At 45.5% G+C, this 17,237-nt stretch overlaps 1 long non-coding RNA gene and 1 pseudogene across 1 annotated transcript; both read right to left on the bottom strand.

Moving 5' to 3' along the window:
• Positions 1–783: 783 nt before the first annotated feature.
• Positions 784–6,001, bottom strand: LOC147118478 (uncharacterized). The gene is made up of 2 exons (XR_015077922.1): positions 5,741–6,001; positions 784–1,949 (listed from the first exon to the last, which is right to left on the bottom strand). It is a non-coding gene; the product is annotated as an uncharacterized LOC147118478 (long non-coding RNA).
• A 5,899-nt stretch (positions 6,002–11,900) lies between these two features.
• LOC147118477 (uncharacterized) lies at positions 11,901–12,910 on the bottom strand (annotated as a pseudogene).
• Positions 12,911–17,237: the final 4,327 nt, after the last annotated feature.

The raw sequence follows: 17,237 nt of genomic DNA, 5'->3' as shown, positions 1-17,237 counted from the left end.
GCCTTGGGCCTTCCCCGGGGATTCTCAGTATGAACAGGTGGGATGTGTTTGGAGACAGGGTGTCCCGGCTCTCCACCTTTAAAGGGACAAGGAGACGACCAGCTGGGCTGAATGGCCCTGCTTTATGACATTACTGCAGTGCCTAGCAACCAACCTCCCTGAGCCCTGCTCATTATGGGCTGGGTTTAGCTCAGTGCTGTTACAGGAAGGGAAACAGGAGCAGGATTCACCCCGTGTGGAGCCCAGGATTAATGGGGAGAGGTACAGGATCAATTTATACCTTATTGAGTGAGAAATGTCATTGTCCCGGACAGTCCCTGTCCCTCGGTATCTGTGTCGGGGAGCGGCTGATTGGTTTACTCTGTATCTAACCCATGCTGTACCCGACTGGAGAGTGTTTGATGCTGACACTAGGGGCTCAGCTCCACGAGCACAACATTTAACCCAAAGATGATCTGATAAACCCATCAGCTTCTCCCCTGGACACAGGTCCTGAGGGACAGGGAGTCTCTCTGATATTTTGGTCAGTGTCGTTGATCAAGTTTAAATACCTTGCTCACATCTCCTCTCACCCTGCTTTGTTCTAATGAGAAGTGCCCCAGTTTCTCTCGTCTCTCCTCCTGGGAAAGAGAAGTTCACCTCAGTTAGAAGCTCAAACAGGCGCTTCACTGCAGACAGGTCATCATGAGGAAACATTTCTTTACCCAGCGAGTTATTATGATCTGAAATGCACTGTCTGATATCGAAACCTCGACTCCGAGTAAGACTCTAAAACACAAGCAGTACTGTCAGATTGTTAGTTTAATTTTTACTTGCACAAGGGGAGAGCTGCCTGGACAAAGGCTAGGCCAACATCTCCACCGAACATCAGTGAATGCAGCATATTTATACACTCAAACAAGCAAGCGTTCCATAAATCACATGTAATGGTATTGTATCATTTTAAACACATTAAGAATTTGCACAAGAACAATCAAAAGGTCAGCAGGACAGAAATATCTCCAGACAAGGTTAGTTAATCATATATTCTGTCAGGAGGTTCTGTCTGAATCTTGTTACCAAAATGATTTACTTACTCATGTCTGATCATCTTGTTACCAAGATGATTAGCTTACTCAATAGTTTTGCTTCTTTGTCTAGTGACAATCATTAATAGTTTATCTATTCTATAGCCTTATGCCTCCCTTGTGCTAGTGAGTCAATTATAGCTGTTATCACATCCTCAATGTGGGTGGGTATTATGAAAGATCTCTTGGTCCTCGACACGTTGTGACACATTTACTTTTTCTTGCTTTAGCTACAACCTAAGCAAGTTTGTTCTTTTACTTGGCCATTTTATTCTACCCAGCATGCTAAGTATAATGTCAATTTCCACATTCCACCCTTTTGACCTAACTAGGACAATAATCTAATCAGATCTGGATTCTTCGGAGCCTTTCTAACTCCATGGCTTCTGCCTTTTCTGAATTTTGTTGAAACAGCCAATATGCCATTTTATTGGAATTAAAGGGGATAGGTCTTAATGGAATTCCTCCCTTCGTACGGATGGGCACCTGTGTGCATACCCAACAACTGGAGGCATTAGTTCCCCTAGCATAAGTGTAAGACATATACAAAAAGGTGTTTACATGCAATTCGGGCATTACAGGTATAAGTGTCACAAGGAAACATAGTCCTAATGTCCATTTCCATTTACTGATGGGGTTGGCGATTCCTCTTCCTCGGGTTCTGCGGCTCTTTTGCAGTGCGAGGCGTGGATCCATGTTGGTCTCTCTTTCACCTTTACTGCAGTGTTAGTGGTTAACAGGATCTGGGATGGACCCTCAAATCTTGGGTGAAGGCTACTCTTTCTCTTGAACACCTTTACATAGACGAACTCGCTGGGCTCCAAGCTATGGCATCTTCCTTCGGCAGGGTCAACTTGGGCTTCTTTTACCTGCGAATGGAAACTAGAAATACATTTTGTTAGAGCAATGCAATAGTTTAGCATATTTTCTTCCATTTTGTGAATGTCCATTTGTTTAGCAGTAAACGGTGCGGAAAAAGGCAATCGTTGGGGACGTCCCATAATGATTTCAGGTGGTGATAATCCTGTTGTTCTATTTGTTGCTGACCGCATTACCATCAATGCTAGGGGTAACAGTTCGACCCATTTGAGTCCAGTCTCATCACATAGCTTAGCTAACTTATTTTTCAACATTCCATTATATCGCTCCACCAGCCCAGCTGACTGTGGATGATAGCTGCAGCGAAAATGCTGATTGATTTGCAAAGCCTTACACATCTCTCGCATAATTGTCCCAGTAAAATGTGACCCATTGTCACTCAAGAGTTGTACAGGTATACCGAATCGTGGTACAATTTCCTTTAACAAATGTTTAGCGACGGTAACAGCGTCATTCTTTTTACATGGAAAAGCTTCAACCCATTTAGAAAACACATCTATAATAACTAATACATACTTAAAACCCATACATGCGGGTAATTCAATAAAATCCATTTGCAAATTCACAAAAGGTCCTGTTGGATTTGGGTGGGAGGCAGACTGTACCTTCTCCGTTTTTCCCGGATTCATCGTTTGACAGGTAGTAAGTACACTTTTCACTAATTTGTTTTGCAATTGCCGAAATACCTGGTGCGTACCATGTCTGTACGATATAGTCTGCCATTACCCCCTTTGCCCGCATGTGTGAAAGTATGAACACAGCGGGCAATCCATGGGAGCAAAGATCTGGGTGCCACCACGCAGCCGTCATGGTGAACTCACACTCCCTTAGGTGTTTTATCACATTGATCTTGTGCCCAGGCTAACACCTCCTCAGTACTGGCCTGTGACTGAAAGGCCAATACATCATCCAATGTGGGCGGCAAATCAACGGGTTTTGTGTTTTTAAGAACATAGGCTGACACCTGGGAACCTGTATTTGACAAAGCAGCACTTTTTGCAGCCCTGTCATTGCCCAATGCAATGTGGTCCTGATTGCCTGTGTGTGCTTGACATTTAATAATAGCAATTTTACGTGGACAGCACGTAAAAAATTGTCAACTTGTCCTGCATTCTTGATCGTTGAGCCTGCGGAGGTCAAGTAACCCCTAAATTTCCAGATCTGTCCATAATCATGGGCAACACCAAAGGCATACCTTGAATCTGTATAACTATTAACAGTTTTGTCTGTGGCCAAGATACATGCTCTTGTGAACGCGAATAGTTCTGCTTGTTGTGCTGAAAAGGAGTTTGGTAACGACATTGCCTCTACAGTTGAATTGTCTGTCGTGATGGCGTAGCCAGTGCGGGAAGTACCTTTGTCATCTCGGAGGGCTGAGCCGTCGACGAAATATATTAAATCTGGATTTTCTAGCTGTGTTTCACTTAAGTCCACTCGGGGTTTGGTGACCAGCTGGGTTACCGTCTCACAGCAGTGGGGTGTGCCATCCTCAGTGGTCGGGAGGAGCGTAGCTGGATTTAGGGTTGCGCATCGCTTTATGGTCAAGTTTGAATTGGACAGTCATTCTACCTCGTACTTAATGGTACGTGCTGATGTTAGGAGTTGAGTGGCGTATTTGGTTAACAGCACCTCGACAGAGTGTGGGACATGTAGTACTGTATGATGATTTAGAGTCACAGTTTGTGCTTGTTGTACAGCATAGTAAGCGGCGGCGAGTGCGGGCAGGCATCCCGGCAGACCGACTTCTTGTTGGTATTATAATGCCCTGGTCAAGTAAGGACTTGATTACTGGTTCAATGCCTTGTTCTGCTGCTTGGGAGAGAGGATATTGTGCCTTTCTTGGGAGTGGGACTGCAGGATTGAGGGTAACCTTGTAGGGTTGTGCAGTTAACATCTTTCTGACCTCATTGGGGTGGCTAGACCATACTTGTTTGGGGATTTGACTCAGAAGTTTCTCTACTTCTGTTAGGAGCGGGAAGTTATGGATGTCCAACACCCTTGCCTCAAATTTGCCTTTGAACAGCAGGCTTGTCTGCAATTCCACCCCGTATCCCTGCTTTTCTTCATACTGGACCAAGGTACCCTGAGGCACTTGCCACTCTTTTTCTATTCCTAGTCCTCCCATTCTTTTAACCATTGGTCCCAAGTCCCTTGGTGCATGCCCTTGTGCCACCGCAAGGGTGCAATGTGGTTTACTGTCTTTTTCTTCAAACAGGTCCCATGCTTCCATGGGTAAAAGAACAGCGGCGGTTATGCCTTCGGGACCAATTAAAATTTTCCGAATTTTCAGCAAATATCTGTGTTGCAGAACGGGCTTATAATATCTTTTGTGGTATTTGTCCATTCCTGTCTCATCATAAAAGGCTGTGCAGTGGGGCTCTGTATGCCAATGGCCCAAATGCAATTCTTTCTGCTATTTGGACACCAATCTAAGGACAAATTGGAGGGAGCCTATAATAGTTGACAATGTTTTGTTAAGACCATCTTCACAAATCTGCCATGCATATAGGACCGGGGACAAATTGATCTGTAGTGGGTGCATACCACATCTGTCTACAGGAACATGGACTTCAAGTCCTTTTTCAGAGCAAACAATCGTTGCCTTCATTTTGCATAATAAGTCTCTTCCTAATAAATTCACTGGTACTTCTTGAGACGGTAAAAAGGTATGTTGATTCCTGTAATTATCTACTTGCACATTGAGGGGTTCTGACCAAGTCATGGTCTGAGTAACTCCTGACAATCCTACGCAACTGGCACTACTAGCTGTACACGGAATTCCTTCTGCATATTGTTTTGTCAACACTGAATTGGTGGCTCCCATATCTACCAGAAAAGGAATTTCTTTTCCCTCCATATTTATTATTAAGGTGGGCTCTTTTGTCATATTGGTTGAAACTGCAGGCAATCGTACTAGGGGTAATTGCTTTTGGGCAATCTGCGGGTCAGGTCCCAGGCATCATGTTGAATAGGGTAAATTTAAACTTTGTCCACTTTGATTCTGGGTAGCATTTTCTGCTCCCCACTGGTTGCGGACTGAAAAATTCGCTTGAGGGCGGGTGTGAGCCTGCGCTTGGGTAGAACCGTTTCCCTGGGTAAATTCATTACCTTGTCCCCCATTTTGTTGTAATTGCCAGTTTTGACTTTCTTTCTACCACTTCTCCCTGGGTCCCTTTCTAAGAGACACCCCTCGAGACACGTTATTCGGTCTAGATTAAATGTACCATCTGGTGGGAATGGCCTTTTCCCCTTTTTGGTCCATTTTACCCTTTTGGGTAAGTCATCTATTGATGTCTTACTACAATTCTGGAGCATGTAACAGGCGGGTATGCCTTTTTCTGGAGTTTTACTTGCTCTGGCTCCCATTTTTATTGGTTGCGATCCCCTGATCACTTTTTACTCTTTACCAATTTAAGTGTTTCTAAGTGTTTTTAAGTGTTATGTTTTTCCAAGAGCTCACAGACAATAGTAGCACATTAATACAAAGCTAAAAAAAATTACAGAGATGACAAAAATTGCAAAAACCCAGAGGGGTATACAGATCAAAATTCTTTTACTCTAACTAAACAAATAGCCAATTCTCGGTCTGTGTTGTACGCCCCTACAGACTGAGTCCTTAACAGTAAAACTTATTACTTTAAAATCCTGTCTTTCAAGGATAAGTCCTATCTTTCAAGGATGAGCGTCCCTTTTTTTTACTTTTCCTCTATTTCAAAGATATCTCTCCCTTTCTTTCAAGGGTAATCGTTTCCTTCCTTCAAGAAACAGGGACCTCTACAGACGTCTCTTCTTACCTTCCTTTCAACAATCTGCCCGGCCTGTTTTCAGGGTTCAGGTTTTTGAAATCTGTCTCCCTTTTCTGTCAAGCTGAAAGAGGAAGTGATAACAAAAATTTTCAACTCAACCCTGAAATGAGTCTTAACTCGGCAGTACTCCCGCCGAGACAAACAGACTACACTACTGTACTTGTCCAAGGAGAAACCCCTTTGGTGACTAAGCGCCACTGATAACTGGCCGGTTAGGGTCCGTTCTTAGAGAGTCATCGTGTTTTTGTCCATTTACTCACCGGTAGGTAGTAAGCGATCTCGGTGGAACCTCCAAGTTTTACTGTCGAAATCTCGACTCCGAGTAAAACTCTAAAACACAAGCAGTACCGTCAGATTGTTAGTTTAATTTTTACTTGCACAAGGGGAGAGCTGCCTGGACAAAGGCTAGGCCAACATCTCCACCGAACATCAGTGAATGCAGCATATTTATACACTCAAACAAGCAAGCATTCCATAAATCACATGTAATGGTATTGTATCATTTAAAACACATTAAGAGTTTGCACAAGGACTATGAAGGTATGAGAGCGGAATTGAGTAGAGTGGATTGGGAAAATAGATTAAAGGGTAAGACGATACATGATCAGTGGTGTACATTTAAGGAGTTATTTTACAACTTCCAAAAAATATATATTCCACTGAGAAGAAAAGGGTGTAAAAGAAAAGACAGCCATCCGTGGCTAAGTAAAGAAATTAAGGATAGTATTCGACTAAAAACAAGGGCATATAAGGTAGCCAAATCTAGTGGGGGGATAGAGGATTGGGAAAACTTTAAAAGACAGCAAAAAATAACAAAAAGATTGATTAAGAAAGGGAAGATAGATTATGAAAGTAAATTAGCAAAAAATATAAAAACAGATAGTAAGAGTTTTTATAGTTATATAAAAAGAAAAAGGGTGGCTAAAGTAAATGTTGGTCCCTTAGAGGATGAGACCGGGAAATTAATGGTGGGAAATATGGAGATGGCAAAAACACTGAATGAATATTTTACATCAGTCTTTACAGTAGAAGACACTAAGAATATCCCAACACTGGACAAACAGGGGGCTAAAGGGGGGGAGGAGCTAAACACGATCAAAATCACTAAGGAAGTGGTACTCGGTAAAATAATGGGACTCAAGGCGGATAAATCACCTGGACCTGATGGCTTACATCCTAGGGTCTTGAGGGAAGTGGCGGTAGGGATTGTGGATGCATTGGTAATAATTTTCCAAAACTCCCTGGACTCGGCAAAGGTCCCGGCAGACTGGAAAACTGCTAATGTAACACCCTTATTTAAAAAGGGCAGTAGACAGAAGGCTGGAAACTATAGACCGGTTAGCCTAATATCTGTGGTAGGTAAAATTTTGGAGTCCATTATTAAGGAGACAGTAACAGGACATTTGGATAATCATAATTTAATAGGACAAAGTCAGCATGGTTTTATGAAGGGGAAGTCATGTTTGACAAATTTGCTGGAGTTCTTTGAGGAAGTAACATATAGGGTGGATAAAGGGGAACCAGTGGACGTAGTGTATTTAGACTTCCAAAAGGCATTTGACAAGGTGCCACACAAAAGATTATTGCTTAAGATAAAAAATCACGGGATTGGGGGTAATATTCTGGCATGGATAGAGGAATGGCTATCTAACAGAAGGCAGAGAGTTGGGATAAATGGTTCATTCTCAGACTGGCAATCAGTAACTAGTGGTGTTCCGCAGGGGTCAGTGCTGGGTCCCCAACTCTTTACAATCTATATTAACGATTTGAAGGAGGGGACCGAGTGTAACATATCAAAGTTTGCAGATGATACTAAGATGGGAGGGAAAGTAGTGAGTGACGAGGACATAAAAAACCTGCAAGGGGACATCGACAGGCTAAGGGTGAAACTAGAACTAGGGGGCATAGTCTTAGAATAAGGGGCTGCTCTTTCAAAACTGAGATGAGGAGGAACTACTTCACTCAGAGGGTGGTAGGTCCATGGAATATGCTGCCCCAAAAAACTGTAGAAGCTACATCATTACATAAATTTAAAACAGAAAGACAGTTTCCTAGAAGTAAAAGGAATTAAGGGTTACGGGGAGCGGGCAGGAATTTGGACATGAGTCTAGGTTCAGATCGGTCATGGCCCTGTTGGTAGCAGAGCGGACCCTGGGGCCGTGTAGCCTGATCCTGCTCCTATTTCGTGTGTCTAATTCTGTTAGATGCAGGGGATGGTTCTGTGATAGTAGATTGGCAGTTAGGATCAGATCAGCCATGATCTTATTGAATGGCGGAGCAGGCTCGAGGGGCCGATTAGCCTACTCCTGCTCCTATTTCTTATGTTCTTATGTTCTTAAAAGGTCAGCAGGACAGAAATATCTCCAGACAAGGTTAGTTAATCATATATTCTGTCAGGAGGTTCTGTCTGAATCTTGTTACCAAAATGATTTACTTACTCATGTCTGATCATCTTGTTACCAAGATGATTAGCTTACTCAATAGTCTTGCTTCTTTGTCTAGCGATAATCATTAATAGTTTATCTATTCTATAGCCTTATGCCTCCCTTGTGCTAGTGAGTCAATTATAGCTGTTATCACATCCTCAATGTGGGTGGATATTATGAAAGATCTCTTGGTCCTGGACACGTTGTGACACATTTACTTTTTCTTGCTTTAGCTACAACTTAAGCAAGTTTGTTATTTTACTTGGCCATTTTATTCTACCCAGCATGCTAAGTATAATGTCAATTTCCACACTGAAAGGGTGGTGGAAGCAGATTCAAGAATAACTTTCAAAAGGGAATTGGATACATATTTGAAAGGAAAACATTTACCGGAATATGGGGAAAGAGCAAGGGAGTGGGACTAATTGGATAGCTCTCCCAAAGAGCTGACACAAGCATGATGGGCCGAATGGCTGCCTTTTGTGCTGTTTCATTCTCGGATTCTCTGATAACTAAAACCTCTCATCCATGGTATAACCTCAGTGAATTTATTCTGCAGCCTCTCTGTGGCCCCGACATCCTTCCTGCTGTAAGATGCCCAAAACTTATTCTAACTGCAGCCGAACCGATGGTTTTGTTTTCTACACCCCATTTATAAAAAGCCTCGGTTATTTTTAAACCACTTTATAAACTTGTCCTCCCACTTTTAAAGATTTGTGTATCTGATCTCCCTGTAGATTTTAGAGATATTAACATAACATGGCTGAAATACATTGACATCAAATGTCTGATACAATGTGTATTATGGGAAAGAGAAGTTTAGTCTGAGTTAGAAACTCAAACAGGCGTTTCACTGCAGACAGGTCGCCATGGCAACACTGATAAGACATTCCATTCACTGAATCGACTGGTTGGAAACTGTAATCAGATCAGGGGAAAGAACAGAGTGTGTCTGTTATCAACCGCAATATAAGCTTAAAGCAGAGTGAGTAATAGAATAGATATTATAATGTGTGATGTTTATACCCAGGATTGTGAAACTATAAGAAATAACATCCCTGAAGGCAGCAGAACAGGTGGATAAGGTGGTTAAAAAGGCATATGGGATACTTGCCTTCATTAGCCGAGGCATAGAATATAAGAGCAGGGAGGTTATGATGGAGCTATACAAAACGCTGGTTAGGCCACAGCTGGAATACTGTGTGCAGTTCTGGTCGCCACACTATAGGAAGGAAAGGGTGCAGAGGAGATTCACCAGGATGTTACCTGGGCTGGAGTGCTTCAGCCATGAAGAAAGACTGGACAGGCTGGGGTTGTTTTCCTTGGAGCAGAGAAGGCTGAGGGGGGACCTGATTGAGGTGTACAAAATTATGAGGGGCATAGATAGGGTAGATAGAAAGGAACTTTTTCCCTTAGTAGAGGGGTCAATAACAAGGGGGCATAGATTCAAGGTAAGGGGCAGGAGGTTGAGAGGGGATTTGAGGAAGAACTTTTTCACCCAGAGGGTGGTTGGAATCTGGAACTCACTGCCTGAAAGGGTGGTAGAGGCAGGAACCCTCACAACATTCAAGAAGCATTTGGATGAGCACTTGAAATGCCATAGCATACAAGGCTATGGACCAAGTGCTGGAAAATGGGATTAGATTAGACAGGGCTTGATGGCCGGCGCAGACACGATGGGCCAAAGGGCCTCTTTCTGTGCAGTATATCTCTATGACTCTATGACTCTAACATAATTAACAGCAGGCAGGGTAGTTTAGTGATAATGAGAACATTACTGAAGAAAAGTAACTGCTGGGAAGAACTGTACAGGGCGTGGTGAGACCACAACTGGAGTACTGCATACAGTTTTGCTCTCCTTATTTAAGGAATGATATACTTGCATTGGATGCAGTTCAGAGAAGCTTCACTAGGTTCATTCCTGGGATGAAGGGGTTGTCTTATGAGAAAAGGTTGAGCAGGTTGGGCCGATACTCATTGGAGTTTAGAAGAATGAGAGCTGGTCTTAAACATAGAACCTGGTTCTGGACTCCCCGGCCATCGGGAACATCCTTCCTGCATCTAGTCTGTCCCGTCGTGTTAGAATTTTATAAGTTTCAATGAGATCCCCAGGGGTCACAGTCTAAGGATAAGGGGTAAACCATTTAGGACAGAGATGAGGAGGAATTTCTTCACCCAAAGAGTGGTGAACCTGTGGAATTCTCCACCACAGAAGGCAGTTGAGGCCAATTCATTAAATACCTGTAATGCCCGAATTGCATGTAAACACCTTCTTGTATATGTCCCACAAATACGCTATGGGAAACAACAAGGAAGGAGGTTGTTGGGTATGTACCCAAATCCCTATCCACTCTAAGGGAGGGATTTCTCTTAGACCTGTCCCACTTAATCTGTCAGAAGTAGTAGAATGGTATATATACCAGAGCGGCACACGCCAATCCCCTAGGATGCCCCAGGCTGGAGAAATTACTTCGGTGATTGGGGAACAGGAGGATGGGGGTCGTGGATAATAGAAGGATTGATCATGATAGCCTGTATCATATGCGGAATATTCCTGATCATAGTTTTGCTAAAGTGTTGTTGTAGACAGCTAGGACAAACACTTCTGAAGGCAGGGCCAGCTAAAATGATGGTGCAGCTAGGCACTAATGATCCAATCAAAGAAGAAATGGAAAGAATGAATCAGAGTTTGGTGGATTAGGCTGTCCTCAAGGAGGACAAAAGGGGGGAATGTGGAAACATGGCCATAAGAACCACCCCAGAGGCTAATGGGAAAATAGTAAAAGAATTGACATTGCTATTAACCGCATAAACAGCAAAAAAGAAAGAATAGGTTTAGTCACGTACATCAGGGGTTAGCAGTAGGTCATATGAGTCATGTAACCACAAGAACAAGGAACGAAGGATAAAATAAGAATTGATTATGGAACTTGGGGAAGAATTTCAGTATATACTAACATCAGGAAACAGATGGGCTTAACCCAGTGCTTATGAATACCTTGTTGCTATAGAACTAACACCCATGATTGGTTAAAAGAACTAAGAATGATGAGATTTTGAAATGGAATGCTCCAGTAAGTTTAACCTATATCCGCTTGTCTAACTAGAATATGGTAAGATCGAAACTGCTTTGCACACAATTTTATATTTAACCATTACACATGATCATATGGAACTTGTTTACTTGACTGTATAAAAACGCTGCGAAATGTTTAATCTGCGGAGCTGTAGTCTCAACCTTTGAACTGCTCTCCCCTTGCTGCAAGTAAATAAAGATCTCTTTCTGACGGTATATTTGTGTAAAGAGTCTTACTCGGAGTTGAGATTTCGACACTCCAAGGCCAATATATCCTTCCTAAGGTGTGGTGCCCAGAACTGCTCACAGTACTCCAGGTGTGGTCTAACCAGGGTTTTGGCCTCAGCTGGAGTCTTGTGTACAGTTCTGGGCACCACACTTTAGGAAGGATGTCAAGGCCTTGGAGAGGGTACAGAGGAGGTTGACCAGGATGGTACCAGGGATGAGGGACTTCAGTTATGTGGAGAGATTGGAGAAGCTGGGATTGTTCCCCTTAGAGCAGAGAAGGTTAAGAGGAGACCTAATAGAGGTGTTCAAAATGATATGGGGTTTTGATCGAGCAAGTAGGGAGAAACTGTTCACTCTGGCAAGTGGGTCAGTAACCAAAGGTCACAGATTTAAAATAGTTGCTAAAAGAACTAGAGGGGAATGAGGAGAATTGTTTTCATACACAGGGTTGTTAAGATGTGGGACGCACCATCTGAAAGGATGCTGGAATCAGGTTCCACAGGAACTTTCAAATGGTAATTGGACGTGTACTTGAAGAGGACTGGTTTGCAGAGTTCTGGGATAAAGCTGGGGTTTGGGACTAAATTGGACAGCTCTTTCAAAGAGCTGGCACAGACATGATGGGCCGAATCACCTCCTTCTGTGCTGTTAGATTCTATGATCAGTGTGAACACGCTGGTGTCCCTTAAGGCTCTTCGAGCTTTTAAAACTCTTCCCACAGTCAGAACATTTAAAGGGTCTCTCTCCAGTATGAACTCGCTGATGTACCAGCAGGTTGGAGGACTGAGCGAATCCCTTCCCACACTCGGAGCAGGTGAAAGGCCTTTCACCAGTGTGTAGGTGTTGGTGTCTCTTCAGCTCCCCGGAGCTTTTAAAGCTCTTCCCACAGTCAGAACATTTAAAGGGTCTCTTGTCAGTGTGAACTCGCTGATGTACCAGCAGGTTTTTGGGCCGAGCGAATCCCTTCCCACACACGGAGCAGGTGAACGGCCTCTCCCCAGTGTGGAGTTGTTGGTGTCGCTTGAGCTGCCGTGGGCCTTTAAAACTCTTCCCACAGTCAGAACATTTAAAGGGTCTCTCGTCAGTGTGAACAAGCTGGTGTCTCAGTAGGATGGATGACTCAGTGAATCCCTTCCCACACACGAAGCAGGTGAACGGTCTCTCCCCAGTGTGAACTCGCTGGTGTCGCTTGAGCTACCGGGGGATTTTAAAACTCTTCCCACACTCAGAACATTTAAAAGGTCTTTCGTTAGTGTGAACACACTGGTGTACCTTCAGCTCCCCGGGGCTTTTAAAGCTCTTCCCACAGTCAGAACACTGAAATGGTCTCTCATCTGTGTGAACAAGCTGGTGTCTTAGCAGGGTGGATGACTGCAGGAATCCCTTCCCACACACGGAGCAGGTGAACAGCCTTTCCACAGAGTGAACTCACTGGTGTCCCTTCAGCTCCCCGGGGCTTTGAAAGCTCTTCCCACAGTCAGAACAGTGAAATGGTCTCTCGTCAGTGTGAACTCACTGGTGTGTCAGCAGGTGGGATGAACAAACAAATCCCTTTCCACACACGGAGCAGGTGAACGGACTGTCCCTAGTGCGATTACGGCGTTGAACTTCCAATGCAGACGGGGAACAGAAGCCCTTCCCGCCGGCCCCACCTTTACCCGGTTTCTCCCTGGTGTGATGGCGCATGTGTCTCGCCAGGTCAGGCGATCGGCTGAATCCGCGTCCACCCACCGAACACGTGTGCGGTTTGTCATCGCTGCGATCGCTGCTTTCTCCTTCCATGTGCAAAGGCCGATGATATTCAGGTCCTGATGAATCGAGCGACTCTGTCAGATCTTGACGTGATGTTTGGTCTGAGCTTCCCGCCTGTAACTGATCCACTTCTATAACCCTGTAAATTGAGATCAGAAAAGGATCAGAGGCAAACTGTTGTTTAATTTTCCCCTTTCCGAACCTAGGGGCAGTGAAGCTGATTTTCAGGCTCCAGCTGCTGCACAGGTTGGTTGAAAGGATCAGCAGTAATGGCGGCTGTAATACCCACAAGCCCCGGCGCTCCAGAAAGCACTCTGTTGACGCTGAGTCCCGCGCATGCGCCTCATGGCCCCCACGCTCTCCCTCCTGCTCCACAATCGCCCGTCCCGATCAGTCTGCAACGCCCATGCTCAGCGAACAAAATCCCGCGGTTAGAACACCCGGCGCGCATGCGGAGCCGCAACATCTGGTACGCGTGCGCGGCTCAGGTGGGGGCAAGTCGGTGTTTCGCCTCAACCGCCAGGGAGGTGCGCATGCGCAGGACGACCCAACATTCTTCCTGTCAGCAATCACTCCCTCGTTTCTTTAATAAAAACAGAAAATGCTGGAAATACTCAGCAGGTCAGGCAGCATCTGTGGAGAGAGAAACAGAGTTAACATTTCAGGTCGATGACCTTTCATCAGAACTGCTTGTTCTTTAGTGTCAGCCAGTGGCTCAGTTGGTAGCACTCTTGCCTCTGAGTCAGAAAGTTGTGGGTTCAAGTCCCAGCCCAGAGACTTGAACATAGAAATCTAGGCTGACACACCAGTGCAGTGCTGAGGGAGTGTGGCACTGTCGGAGGTGCCGTCTGTCGGATGAGATGTTAAACTAAGGCCCTGTCTGCTCTCTCAGGTGGATGTAAAAGATCCCATGGCACTATGTTGAATAAGAGCAGAGGAGTTATCCCTAGTGTCCTAGCCAATGAGTTTATCCCTCAAAAAACATAGATTATCTGGTCATTATCAGATTACTGTTTGTGGGAGCTTGCTGTGCGCTAATTGGCTGCGTTTCCTACATTACAACAGTGACTGCAGTTCATTGACTGTAAAGCACTTTGGGTCATCTGGTGGTGGTGGAAGGCACTCTATAAATGCAAGTCTTTCTTTCTTCACTGGTCTCACCAGCGAACTCTTCAGGCTGATTGACAGCTTGGCTCCGTGTCCAGTTCCGATGGACGGGTCACATCGTCTGCATGCCCGATACGAGACTCCCAAAACATGCGCTCTACTCGGAGCTCCGGCATGGCAAGAGAGCCCCAGGTGGGCAGCGGAAACACTTCAAGGACACCCTCAAAGCCTCCTTGAAAAAGTGCAACATCCCCACCGACACCTGGGAATCCCTGGCCCAAGACCGCACAAAGTGGAGGAGAAGCATCCAGGAAGGCGCCGAACACCTCGAGTCTCTTCGCCGGGAGCAAGCGGAAGCCAAGCGCAGGCAGTGCAAGGAGTGCACATCAACCTAAGCACCCCACCCACCCATCCCTTCAACCACCATCTGCCCCACCTGTGACAGAGACTATAGGTCCCGCACTGGACCCATCAGCCAGAGAACTCATTCTTAGTGTGGAAGCGTCATCCACAGTTCCCAGGGACTGACTGAGGAGGATCAACAGCCGAGAGTGTGCGCATGCGCGCGCGGGACGGCGAATTGGCCGAGTCCGGCATAGCGACCCCTCCCGGTCACCGAGGGTAATAACAGCGCATGCCCAGAGGAGACCAACCCCTTCCCTCACTCGGAGCTGTGCCTGCGCACTCGGATCCTGTCGGACGAAGTCGGCACGGGGCATTCCGGGAAAGGCCTTGGTGTCGGTTACAGAGTCGCGAACGGTGACGCAAAATGAGTTTTCTCCGCTCCGATTGGGTGCAGAATCATGCAGGGTTGGGGGGAGGGGTGGATCGGGAGAGAATAAAGAGAAATAGAAAAACCTGAGAGTCCGCGAGACTCCGGACCAAGCGGCGTCAGTTGGATGGTGCACGTGATCTCCTCGGGGACACGTGACCTGGGCCCGCAGCCTGATTGAAGGGAGCTTCTGACCAATAGGGAGCGAGCGGGGCGGGGCTGGAGGAGCGAGCCGGCAGCGGGTCCTCCAACCAATCGGGGAGCCCAAGGGGCGGGACTAGCGCCAGCTGATTGTCTGATCCGCAGGGCAGCGAGTTTCTCCAGTCCCTTGTTCAGGGCCCGGGGCCAGGGGAGGCTGTGGGCCTTTATTCCCCTTATTGGACACAAGGCTCTTTGTCTCACAACACACTGGCTCAGGTTTTAATACAGGCTTTTTAAATTCATCAATAAAAGTAGATAAACCCCGTGCTTCTATGGCACAGAATTTCTAATATTTTATAGAATCATAGAATGGTTACAGCACAGAAGGAGGCCATTCGGCCCGTCGAGCCCCGTGCTGGCTCTCTGCAAGACCATTCAGCTAGTCCCACTCCCCGCCCTTTCCCCGTAACCCTGCAAATTTCTTTACTGCAGGTACTTATCCAATTCCCTTTTGAAAGCCGTGATTGAATCTGCCTCCACCACCCTTTCAGGCAGTGCATTCCAGATCCTAACCACTCGCTGCGTAAAAAAGTTTTTCCTCATGTCGCCTTTGGTTCTTCTGCCAATCCCCTTAAATCTGTGTCCTCTGGTTCTCGACCCTTCCGCCAATGGGAACAGTTTCTCTCTATCTACTCTGTCTAGACCCCTCATTATTTTGAACTCCTCCATCAAATCTCCTCCCAACCTTCTCTGCTCTAAGGAGAACAACCCCAGCTTCTCCAGTCTATCCACGTAACTGAAGTCCCTCATCCCTTATCACTGGAACCATTCTTGTAATTCTTTTCTGCACCATCTCTAAGCCCTTCACATCCTTCATAAAGTGCGGTGCCCAGAATTGGACACAATACTCCAGTTGAGGCCGAACCAGTGTTTTATAAAGGTTCATCATAACTTCCTTGCTTTTGGACTCTGTGCCTCTATTTATAAAGCCCAGGACCCCGTATGCTTTTTTAACCGCTTTCTCAACCTGCCCTGCCACCTGCAATGATTTGTGCACACATACCCCCAGGTCTCTCTGTTCATGCACCCACTTTAGGATTGTACCCTTTAGTTTATATTACCTCTCCTCGTTCTTCCTACCAAAATGTACCACTTCACACTTTTCTGCGTTAAATTTTATCTGCCACGTGTCCGCCCATTCCACCAGCCTGTCTATGTCTTCTTGAAGTCTATCACTATCCTCCCCACTGTTCACTATACTTCCAAGTTTTGTGTCATCTGCAAATTTTGAAATTGTGCTCTGTACACCCAAGTCTAAGTCATTAATATATATCAAGTAAAGCAGTGGTCCTAGTACCGACACCTGGGGAACACCACTGTGTACCTTCCTCCAGTCCGAAAAGCAACCGTTCACCACTATTCTCTGTTTCCTGTCACTTAGCCAATTTCCTATCCATGCTGCCACTGTCCCTTTTATTCCATGGGCTTCAACTTTACTGGCAAGCCTATTATGTGGCACTTTGTGAAACGCCTTTTGGAAATCCATGTACACCACATTAAGCGCATTGCCCTCATCAACCCTCTCTTTTATCTCATCAAAAAACTCAATCAGAATCAGAGCGGTCTCTGGGGCACGAGGAATTGTGGGTGCTGCGGCCGCCATTAGTCAGAGGCTGTCGGGAAGAGTTTTATTGCAGGCTGATGGAAGTCGGTTCCTGGCTGCCTGTGTAGGTCTTTTTGTTGCTTCAGTTTGAGCTGGAGTGGAGATGGGGGAGAAGCTGCTGGGTTTAACCCCCATTACTTCTGAGCCCAGGAGGGCCCAACAATTTCCAATGTGAGACTGTCAAGGGAGGTGGATTCTGGGGGAGATTAGGTTGCTAAGCAGACACTGTTCGCACAATGTAAAAGAGTATTGTTTTAGGAACAATTATTTCTGTAAAGGCTTTTAATCCGTTTTACATACAGATTTTAAAAATTAATTCT

This window comes from Somniosus microcephalus, chromosome 4 (genome assembly GCF_052327205.1).
Source record: "Somniosus microcephalus isolate GS21.2 chromosome 4, FLI_Smic_1.0, whole genome shotgun sequence".
Lineage (NCBI taxonomy): Eukaryota > Metazoa > Chordata > Chondrichthyes > Squaliformes > Somniosidae > Somniosus > Somniosus microcephalus.
This window is presented reverse-complemented; position numbering and strand designations above follow the sequence as displayed.